Source organism: Homalodisca vitripennis, chromosome 8 (genome assembly GCF_021130785.1).
Source record: "Homalodisca vitripennis isolate AUS2020 chromosome 8, UT_GWSS_2.1, whole genome shotgun sequence".
In the NCBI taxonomy this organism is placed as follows: domain Eukaryota; kingdom Metazoa; phylum Arthropoda; class Insecta; order Hemiptera; family Cicadellidae; genus Homalodisca; species Homalodisca vitripennis.
The window spans coordinates 81,863,865-81,876,536 of NC_060214.1; positions in this window are offsets into that span (position 1 = coordinate 81,863,865).

Genomic DNA, 12,672 nt, shown 5'->3' on the forward strand with positions numbered 1-12,672 from the left:
GACTTAGGTAAATACTAAACGTATCTATTTTTATGTCACTTGTTTTATAGTTTTATAATAAACACTTTAAAAAAGTGCATAGGGTTGATTGAAAAAAAATATATATGCACACTGTAATAACTAATAATATTTCAAAGCTTGTAGTTGAAACATAGCTATTTTATTTTTATTAATGGATAAAAACATTGTATGTTACAACGTGTAAAGATACTGAATGAAAAATTAAGTGAACCTAATATTTGTCATATAAGACTAGTCGTTGCATTATCATGGTAATGTTACTTTTATAAAACATGTCTGTCATTTTTCCATTATCCTTCACACATTATCTAGAATAATGAAAGACAGGTAACATAGTTTTTGCTGCTAACAATTTGTAAAACTCATACTTAAATCTATTTTTACGCACAGACTGTCTATCAAGCACAAATAGAAAAAGCAGTTGTAACACAAATACACATATAGTTAAACCGCGGAATACTAATCGTTTAACAAAATTTAAGTTTTAACATATATAAGTAAAATTATTGTAAATCGTAAAAGCCTTCTGGACTAATACGGGACATGACTAAACAACTGTATATTAAACTTATAACGGCTAAAATTTATCTTGTTTTAAAAGAAATATGTCCTATAGCTTGCTAATAAATTATAGTTACTACTTTAATAAACTATAATTAATCAATTGCCTTATTAAATAGGGACATTAAGGTATCTTACAGAATGTTTAATACCCCTTAGAATCCGCTCATCCCTAGCTCGTGTGTTCAGTAATTTGCTGCGACTTACCGGTAAGATGCTGATAGGGAGCTTTAGTTGAAAGGCTAAGGTTTGTCACTTCAGTAAAGCTTCAGACTTTATAGCTTTAAGGACTTTGTGACATATGAGCATAAGTCTACTGCTTTTAACATGTTTATTTCGTCATATGTTTTCATGATAAAAAAGGTTTTTTTAATTTAAACTTTAATAAACGTTATTTTAAATATATTGTATGTATCTATTTTAGGTGCCACCCGGGATATTGACATCCATTGAAGGCATTAAAGATCAAAATTATTGGTTCTAATGTATAATAATAATTAGTAAACCTAGATTCCAATTTTTCAGCTTGAGATCATCTGGTCGATTTTATTTTTAATTTAGTGTCAGTGAAGTTACCAATATTTAGATGTTATATCTGAATAAATGTCAACACGATATGTTAGGAATAGACTGACTAAATAAAATTTAATTTTTGCTTTAGGCTTTATTTATATATTAAACAACTTCAACGAAGACCCATACCTATCCATGGTATTTACCTGAGTGCTAGTAGCATTTCACATTGATCTTATATTATGTAAATATAATAGGGACAAAAACGAGTAAATGTATGAAGAAACTTAGTAGATAATATAAGATTTTAACGTGAGAAATATAAACACATCTAACCTAACACTATTTGCAGGCTAACGTGAGAAAGATATAATACGTAGTATCATTGATGTTATCTCTATTTATGGTTAACATATCCAAATATATCGTCAAGAAATGGAAATCTGCTGTTTCTGATCACGGAATACCAAGTTCGTTAATGGCGTATCCCCACTCATTTGGATATGTTTGATATTGGCAAATATTTTTACAATAATGTAATAAGTAAAATTTATAAAAAAACATGAATAAGTTTACTTGTTTCAAAATAAGTTCACTAAAATGAGATTCTATCGTGTGAAATATTAACAAATGTATCAAATGTGTGTACACATGTGCTAAATTAAACGTGTTTCGTACTTACATATTATACTTTGAAGGTTATTTTTGACGATGGAAGGATTGTGAAGGAAATAGGATTTTTCCGGACATTTGCCATCGTTCAGTGAAACAAGAAATCAGTTACACTACGTTTCGAGATCTGCAAACTGATCTCTTCTTCAGGGAAAGAACTAACGTAATACATAATTACAAACTAGGTTAAAATAAACAAATCTTACCAAAGCGTTGTGGCACGCCTTAGTCAGGAATCACAACCTACATGTTGTTTGTCATATTCACTAAGTCTATAAACATGCACTTAATAAAAAACTATACAAAACACTAATTATTAAAACTGAACTACTGAATACAGGTCACAATACGTCTTCACTTGTCTACTAACCAGTAGGTGGTTAGGTGGTAGGTAGTCTACTAACCACCTAGTCAGTCGTAGGTGGTTAGCAGACGAGTTTTTTATTAAGTGCATGTTTATAGAGTTCGTGAATATGACAAACAACATGTAGGTTGTGATTCCTGACTAAGGCGTGCCACACCGCTTTGGTAAGATTAGTTTATTTTAACCTAGTTTGTAATTATGTATTAGGTTAGTTCTTTACCTGAAGAAGAGATCAGATTGCAGATCTCGAAACCTAGTGTTACTGATTTCTTGTTTCACTGAACGATGGCAAATGTCCGGAAAAATCCTGTTTCCTTTACATATTATAATTGTAAAAAAGGAATATCCTAGATACCTAGATAAGTTGAGTCTCTCCTCACTCCACAAAAATCCAAGATATAATCTATAGCACTGATGCAAAATATGTATCTTTTATTACCCAGTAAACAAGAGATTTTGGATTTTAGGAAATACTAGAATATTATAAAACTCTTAAGGTATTATATATATATATATATATATATATATATATATATATATATATATATCTATATATATATAATTATTATTAAGTGACATCTCATTTGAAAGGTCGTAATAAAAGAAGAAAAACACTAAAAACTGGGGCTTTCTATCTCGAACCACTACAAAATTGCAGTGAAATATATACATTTTAATTATAGAATGTGTTTTTGAACAAATAAACAAAGCCAAACGTTATAAATAAAAACATTGCGATATAGAATTCCATTCCAGCCGAAGCACTAAACGTTTCTTCTTGTTGTGATACACTGGAAATGCTTTCAATTCCCGTTCATTGCCATCCTTTCAGCTCAAACCTATAAACAATAAGGATATTATTTACAAAGCAGTGAAGTAGAGCAACATTGGCTTTTATATTTTTAGCTTCATCGAATAGCTATTGAATTGGTCAATGCTATCTATTTTATGGGTTTCATATTTGTATGTTGCTTTAGGTAAGTGTATCCACTATAAAACAAGTATTAATGGTTGAGTTAAAACTTGTGAGTGTTTTTTTTTATTTCTTAATTTTATTCAATTTAAATTTTAATAATAAACAAATATAAAAATAGTATAGTTTATTATGGACATATTATTGTTAATAATATATGAAAATCAACATCAATATTAATGAGTATTTATTTTTTGAGACTGTGTTGAGTTTTAACAACAAGAGTTTGAAATAATATTGGATTGAATTAGGAAAAATAAATACACATATTATATTTGTACAATGCTAATAAATATGCATGTTTCATTTAAAACATATAAAATGTAAAAGGAATTTAATGTTAATCACAAATAAGCACGACATTTTAATACGATACTGACAAAAATGAGCGTATATTATTTTGAAACATTGTGAGAGCATTGTCCAAAAATATCAAACCATTTTTAACATGTAAAAAATTTAATGTTCAGCACTCAAGCACTATCATAAAATTGTGATTATGTATACGACCTAATAACATACAATTGTACTACGTGTTTGAAATTATTTCTAGTTACGTAAATTCCCAATCAACAAAATGAAATTTATAATTAACAAGTATTCAAACATTTATAAAAATACGAATATTAAAATATAATTTCAGTATACGATAAAATAAATTAGTGTCTTATGAATTTTTTAACCACCGTATCCTACTTCTTAAGCAAGACAACAAAAAATCGTATTTTACATAGTTTAGGGTGTTATATTAAGATAGTTATAACAATAACATAACATAGCTATAAAAACCAATTAAATTGGCATACATATTTTTGCTATTTTGAATAGTTACTAAACAGTTTGTCACTCAAATTTCAGCTTTCTTATAACAGCAACAAAAATCTCAATATATTATATATATATATATATATATATATATATATATATATATATATATATATAATAGATTTTTGGAATAATACAAAAGTTTTTTTCTTTTTCAAGTTATGAATTTATTTTGTAAAAGTACGTAGGCACCAAGAAACTTTTACATTCACAATTTTCTATCACTAATTAAGTCCAACGACAAAACGGTAGATGTATTGCTTTTTAGAGGCAGCTGTTACACTATAAAAAGAATGATAAAAGCTAAACTAAATTTTTACTATGACTATTAGATAAGTAATATATTGCAATTATTGACGCATTACAGCTTAGGCCTGGAGATAACACTAAACTCTATCTTCTGGCCCTAGTTACCTCTTGAATTCAGAAAACACATTACCTTTTGTTGATATAGGGAAACCACTGGATTTACGTAGCCAAATATAAATATGACAGCGTTTTGTGTTTTTAAACATCACTCTGTGTTGGACCAAGAGACACAGTAATTAGACTAAATATGTTTCACAAAATAACTGTTAACGAATAAGTGATAACATGGCTAAAAAAGCTATTGATAATCCCAAGTTAATCAACTGGGCATAGGTAAACAAAACAAAACCTAATAAATGCTTTGTTATTCATGATTGATTGTTCTTGTTTGTTAATTCTTGTATCATTTGTTTTATTTATGAAGTTCTCAAAATGACAAAATGGGAGTGAAGATTTTATCTATCTTACAAAATGTTTTAAATGTAACTTAAAATATAGGGGTTTTATAAAGCAATTCAAAATTTAATAGGCCATTAAATTTTATAGAGTAAAGATAGAGAGCTTTTTTCAATTCTTCTTTTTTAAATATTTTTTAACGTAAGTTTCCACCTGCTTGGGGTTTCCTATTTATAAATTGTGCCTTACTCCCAAAATACCCTATTTTATTCGGGGGTTCAAAATTTTTGTACATAAAAAATTCTTTAGCTATCAGATCACTTTGTACATATTATATAATTTTTACAAACATGTTTGTACGATTCTACATTACGTTACTGAACGATATATTATAATCTTATCAAATATGTAGCTAATGTCCACAGAAAATACATTGCTACGAAAGGAATGTGCTAAAGCAATATCCGCTGTGAGAGTTAAATAGCGTCAGGTGCGGCTGATCTTATCACCATAGTAACGGTAAGCGTGAATGAGGAAGACTCGGAAACCGCACTTAGACATTTTAAAGAATGGGATGATTTTCATATACTTGCCTTACACTTTCCCGGCAGTCCACGATGTCCACTGAACTGCGCCCTTAGAATACAGATTTAAATAGGAAATATTCACTGGTAATAAGACAACTGCATGTTATATATCATTGTTTAAACCTAAAAAATTCATGTTGAAAACACTAATGCGAAAGTCCAGTTTAATAACTGGACTCTTCCTGTTTTTCCAGGCGTTTTTAAGCTAAATTAATTGAAAGACTGATTTTTTCTTAATACCTCTAAGTAGTTTAATTGTCTATATAGAGAGTCTGCTATCGCTGCACAAAGAATTTAGCAAAAGAAGTTCCTACATCCAATTGAACAAGTCTAAAAAATTGTTTTTTTGCATTGATGTGTATTCTTGTATTTTCCTTAATTATACATAGCTCATAATCAGTTTTGAAGATAATCTATGTTATTATGCTCTTGTATTATAGTATTCCAGCCTAATTGTGTGTCATTGTATAAGTCACATTTTACAATATGAAATTTAAATGTTAAGATTTTCAAATTCACAGCCATTTTATTTATAAAAGAACATAATATGTTAACAACTAAAAAACAATACATAAAATTGTGTAAAGAGGTTTTATTTTGAAATATTCATATTACTCTATGTGCTTATTTTGATAAGAACTTATTAAAATAACTAATCGACATGGTTAGGGGTTCTAATTAATTCTTATATAATTGTCAGTAAAACCATCTAATTGAATGCAATTCCAAAATTCACTTTTAATCACAAACTAAGAGTGCTAGAACATTTCTGTTAATTTCACCTTATACTATAACAAGGCATATAACATTTTATAGCATTTAAAATACGTTAGAGACAACTAGATATATGTGAAATAATATCTTTAGGTATAGGATATACATTTATACAATAAAATTTAAGTATTATTATTATAATTATGTTATATCTAATAAAATATTATAAGGAGTTAGTTTGATTTTTTTTTACATAATTATGTAAATATTATGCTGAAAATCCTAGAATACATGTCTGTTGAGGAATGACTACTATGCAACAACATAGGAGAGTATATAGTAACGGGACTATTATATAGAAAATAATATATTTTATATTTAAATTATTTTTAAGCATGATTTATGTGACTTATTAATAGCAAAAATATAAAATGTGCGCTAAAACACGTGTAGCGTAACATGCTTTACTGTAGTGACGTGCATCATTTGATTATTATGTCCCAGGTTTATATGACATGACGTTGTTTAAGAATATATATATATATATATACAAACATTATTTTCTTTTTCCGGTATGGTTAATAAGAACCTTATATAAATGTTCTTTTACCTTTAGCTGATTCCGTTATAATGACACATACTGTCATCGAAACACATATTGCTATATAACAATGCACATATATACACCAAATCCTTCTCAAGATGGCGTATAGAAAGGCAGAAACAAAACCTGTCCAATCTCTTGAATTTATCTATGTAAATATGGACGAAAACTAAATATTTAAAATGTATTCTTTACGTTTTAGTTTCTAAGAAACATTTCATGAAGAACGAAGTGGTTAAACATTAAAATAACAGTATACTCGATGTTTATTTTCTAAATTTTCTAATTCAAAACAACAGAGTCCTCTTTGCTTTAAAACACCAAAAGAATTTCCTTAATATGAAAAATGTGGGGTGAAAGTTTATGTTAGTACATTATTGACGTGTAAAAAGGCGCTGTAGTGCATTTGGTATGAGAGCTTAAAGTATAATGTGTATTCAGTTCATCAGTCATTTCGTTTTGAATACAGTATATAAACTACCAGTAATTAAAATAAGGGTACATACTAAATTAAGTAAATTAATAAATAAAGTACCAACCCCTTTATATGTTAACTTTCTTAAAATGAAAAATTAAATTTTATGTACTTATTAAGACGGATTAAGAATTTTCTCTGGAAGAAGTCTTAATCGATTTCAACTTAACTAACATCCTTACTTATAGACTAATGTATATTTTGAGTCTTATTTAATCAGCTTTAAAGCCTCAAGTTCGTTAAGAAACAAAAACATACTGTGTTGTTTGTCAAAAACAGCCTCCACTACAGTAATACTCATTATGAAAACCCCTTGCTGAATACTAAGAAATACTTTTTTACATAGCTATGACAATCTTAGGAAGTTTCTAAGAAGTTATATATCTTTATGTTAATATTTTCAAATATCCTTTAGATATTTTATTGTTATTTAGAAATATTTCCAATTTATTTTTATATAATCTGAGCTACTCGTAAATATAACATTATTTCCAGTAAATATCCTGAAAGTATCACATGAAAAAAAGAATTATTCTAACTACAGTTATGGTTATAAATCTTAACCGTCAAAACGGTTTTACAGCAATAAAACCCAGGACCTGAGAAATAAAAAGATTGTTTCGTGGTGTGAACCACTTAATCCCACCCCACTTCAGATCAGTAATAATCATTCTAAAATATTCTTTTATCGGCATGTATAATATTCATAGACATAGGATATGTACATGAATTCTCCATATAATGCATTCAGCACAAATTTAGTCCTAAAAATAATGGAAGTTAAAGAAATTGGTCTAAGCTTATTTACAGAAACCTCGGAATATCACGTTTATATCTTTCAGCGTTATTAAAAATATTATAAAATTTATATTGAATTTTATCGTTTTATTGGATATTTTACCATTGCCAAATAGGAATTTTAGGTAATAAAATAGGGTAAAATCTATACTTTTGCCTCAATCAGATTGAATATAAAACACATTTTTCAAAGAACAACATTTAAAAAACAAACATTGCAGCAAAGATGATTTTATTTGGCATCAGAGCGTAGAATAGTTGTTTGATTCACCACTTTGGTGTGAACCAAAAATACCGAAAGGTATGAGGTCCTCACCAACTTTGGCCTAGGTTCATTGGAATAGTCCTTGTGTTTTTAGATCAATCCATGAATAGCTATAACAAGTATCATGTATGAGACTCTCCCTCCTTGGATCTTTCTTGTATTTTATCACTCCTGATAGGCACATTACCCTAAAAAATATTTTCTTTACAATTACTGATACATCTCTACTAATAAGAACTATTTATTAAGTTGTTTCGGTGCCTAAAACATTATGTTTTGCTATCTCAAGTCCAATATAAATAGATCTTTTTCTTAGGATTAAAATAATCACCGTAACATACTAAGCAATTAACATACAAAAAGGCAAATAATAAAAATAACAATAAATAAAAATCAAAGCTAATATTCGTCCATAGGAAAAGATTTAAAATTTATTATGAACTTATGGTCTTGAACTGAGTTACAGTGGATTGGAGATAAGATAATGTTCAATCATTAGAGATCATAAGGACGCGTCCGATTCCAGATCTCTTGTGTGACTTCTTTAACTGAGTGTTCTGAGATCCTAAAGTATGTTTTATATCACAGTAGAGTTTCTCGTCGTCCAGTCAGAACTGTATCGACGTAAAAAAGTACAGGTTATATAAACTGTCTTTACTGTATTAAGTAAATCATGATGCAGGTATAATGTTTTTGTCATAGATTTTAAATAAGGTTAATTTAGAAATAAAATACTGACACGTTACGCTTTCAGAACCCTTACTCAAAAATTTGTTAAAAAATTAACTTATAGAAAAAAATAAAATACATGATCATATATTATGTAAACATCTCCCACATAAACATTCACACCAAATTGGAAGTACCTTTCATGGATTATTTAAATGACCTCAAAGACTATTTCTGATTCCAAAAGTCAGAACATGAGACGACAGAAGTGGCCTCCTTCCACCCGACCAAGAAACTTGTTAACTATAAACTAAATATTTTTCATTTTAATGGTTTTTAGATTTGCTCTGGTCAAATTGAAAAGAAAATACATATACAATGTTTTATTATACCCCTAAATAAATTGGTATTTAATTTCAAATTCTTTTTCAGTAAACATTCTGAAATGAGCACAAACATAAAAGATGAATTCAGTTTCTTAAAAATTCTTATTTGTGTTCTTTTGAAAACTAAAACTGACATTTATTTTTGTCTCTCTTGAGTTAATCTTAGCTTATATATTGATGTCCAAAACGAAAGCACTGGGCTAAAATCTATAAATTGGGAAACTGTAAGCTCAAAACTGAATTATGAAGGATTATGAAGTGCTACACATATAATATTCGATAATAACTCGAGGGACAAACGATGGGACGATTATCATTTTATAACACTATAACTATATTATTTTCATTTTGTTCAAAACATTTCAACTCCTCTAGATGGTTACATTTTAAAAGCTTTTTTCTTATTGGAATTAGTTATTAATTTCAAACAAACACTTCAATGATAAACTTTTTTATTTCTTTAAGGCCTTTTGTACTCAATGAGCACATCATCAGACAGACCCACATAACGGAATAAACGTGGATACATAAATAATATGAACAATATTGTACTAAATAACAAAAATTGACATTAAAAATACAAGGAGATAATATTCTATTACAGGACAGTACATCTATGTTATATTAAGTTGATATTTGGTTAAATCAAATTAATTTGAAAAATTTTGAATACATAATTTTTCATAATATCCACCGTCATATTTTGTTTTTACATGAAATCTTAACAATAATTACAAAATGAATAAATAATGTGTGCGGAGGGTTTCCAATTTATGACTGTCCAGTGTGTTATTAGGCCAAATTCTATATTATATTGAGTTAAAACAGTTTACTTTGCGTATGTACAGTCCATGTTACAATACGGTATCATCGCATGGGGAGGGGCCTATAAAACTACATTAGAACCATTAAATGTTATTCAAAAATCAATAATAAAAGCAGCTTTTAATAAACAAAGACAATATTCATCTACTCTGTTATTTATAGAGACTGATATTTTTACAATTAGGCAGTTATTTATTAGGACTGTACTGGTCTACACCTACTCTCATAAAGATGCTGTTCTCACCCCTATTGTTCACAGTTACCCTACAAGAAACGCTGTGAGTGTGGGCTTGCAGGTCCCTTTAATTAAACTGTCTATTAACCTCACTAACGCATACTATGTCGCCAACACACTGTACAGACACTTGCCTTCTGTGATAAAGGACCTGCAGGACGAGCCTGTTAGTGGCTTCAAGCGGCTGGTCACTGCCTGGCTTCGTATGATCGGTCCGGACGGTGCTGAGGCCCTCCTCTCCCCCACTTACCGTTACCAATGAAAACAACGAAATCATTGCTTATTACTAACTTTACCGATACAGTCATTAACTTCCACTCATCACTGTCATCCGTGCGTCATCGTCTCTGAGATAATGTATTTTTTTGTTTGTCCATCTTCATTTGTTTTTACCGTGTTTGATTTAAATGCGTGCTAAGACAGCATATTCTAGAATTTTTGTGTGATTCTGTTTAAATGTTATACTTTAAATTATGTATAGACTGTCAAGTTTTTATTTTTTAGTTAAAGTTTCCTTTAGTTCATTTCTGTTTTTATTTATTTATTTTTCATTAACATATAGCATTTCTTATTTTATTATTAATACTTTGTACATTCTAGATTTGAACTGGACAGCAAGCACAGACTTTGTTCTATGTGCTGTCAATTTTCATGCATTAACATGTACAAGTGTTGGAAATTTGTTTTTGTTTTTGAAAATAAAATTTATTTGAGTTTGAGTTTGAGTTTGATAATTGTATATAAGAAGTAAATAAATACAACTGATCAAAATGGCTGTAGGCTTCTAAATCCTGTAATGCTGTTTAAATTTTGCAGACATAATGTTACAAATACAATTTCTGCCTCACCTTGTAACCTCAACTAAAAGACTAACTGTTTACCTCCTTTTTGTATATCGATGTTATTCTTCATCAAGACAATAAATTTTTGCGTATAATGGTAGGGAAGTCCAAGTTATTTCCTTTATAGGTACTACTACCATGAAACATAAATAAAGACATCATGATTCATGCATAATAAATAAACTTATTCTCAGTATAATATTTGTAAAAGCAAAGATGCTTTCAGATAAATATTTTGTGTTAGTCTCTGAGACACATATCCAAAATGCAAAATTCAGAATTAAGAAATAGTATAAACATTGGCAAATAATAAATTATTTATTTATTTAATTTTTCAATTTAATATACTTTTTAAAGACTGTGATAAATGGGTATTAATATATATCTGAGTAGTTTTAACCACACCTGTTTCCTTCATAACTAACAAGTCCATGTAGTTGAGAAGTCAAGGCATTTCAGTAGCTAATCAATAAGTTATTCTATAAAGTATCGTGAAAATTTACGAGGGACTAATAAATAAAAGAAACTAGAATATACTGCCAGTCACCACAATAAAGTTGAACAAAGTTTCCCACAGACCGCTACCCGTGTCAACCCACTGTTATGTTGGACTTTGTTCACGGTCGTTAACTCCTTTTACATCACCGTTTATTCTTGCCATGAAAATTGTATTGTAAAAAATATTGCATTCTTATTTTAACCCTTGGTACAAAAGACCGATCATGTTTCTTAATATAATAATATAGCTAGATCTATTTTTTATAATTGTTGTATATCTTCTACCACTGAGGTCTTTGTCCTCCATTGAAGATATGAGTGTGAATGGATTATGCAATTCTTTACACCTTCTTTAATCATAAATTGAGCTTCATTAAATCTCCACAAAATGTATAAAAAAATTTAAAAGTAAGAACATATTAAATAACATATCGTTTTAAAAAGACTAAAGAGCCACAAACCTATATGAGAGAATTTTGAGATAAACAAGAAACAGACAGAAGGAGAAAAATAAAAAGAAGCTTTTATAGCCTACTTTCATACCAGTGACAGTTTTATCAGCCCATTGACTAATAGGCTTCAGTGAGAATCATCTAAATTCCATAATAGGGGATTCACCATCATACAACTTATTGAACAGTTTGATGAAAAAATAATGTCTACAGATGAAATTGTTGAGATTTTTTAGCCCAGTAATACATGTTCAATCATTTCAATAAACTAGTGATCGTACTATTAGATTGCGTTTAAATCAAATCTTGTCAAATCAGTTATGGGTTTTGACATGATTGAATGGAATCTAATACGAATTCTGAAGCCTCAAATTGCATTGCGTCTGATATATTTTACTGGAAGTCTTTTTACAATATATAAAATGCTATAGAAATCATTTTTTTCCCGTGTAACTATAACGTTTAATGTTATTTTCTTAACCTGGGTTCTTCGTACGTTGTTTATCATTCTTTAACGTAAAATAATTAATAAATATCTATTGACAAAAATGTATATAATAGAGTTAATCATAAAAAATATAATATTTTTAATGTTGAACTTTAAAAGGCTTAGTCCTGCAAGTACAAGGGAGATTGGTTCAAAATTACTTCTGGTAGAAATATCCTGTTTTATTATTTATTGAATTTC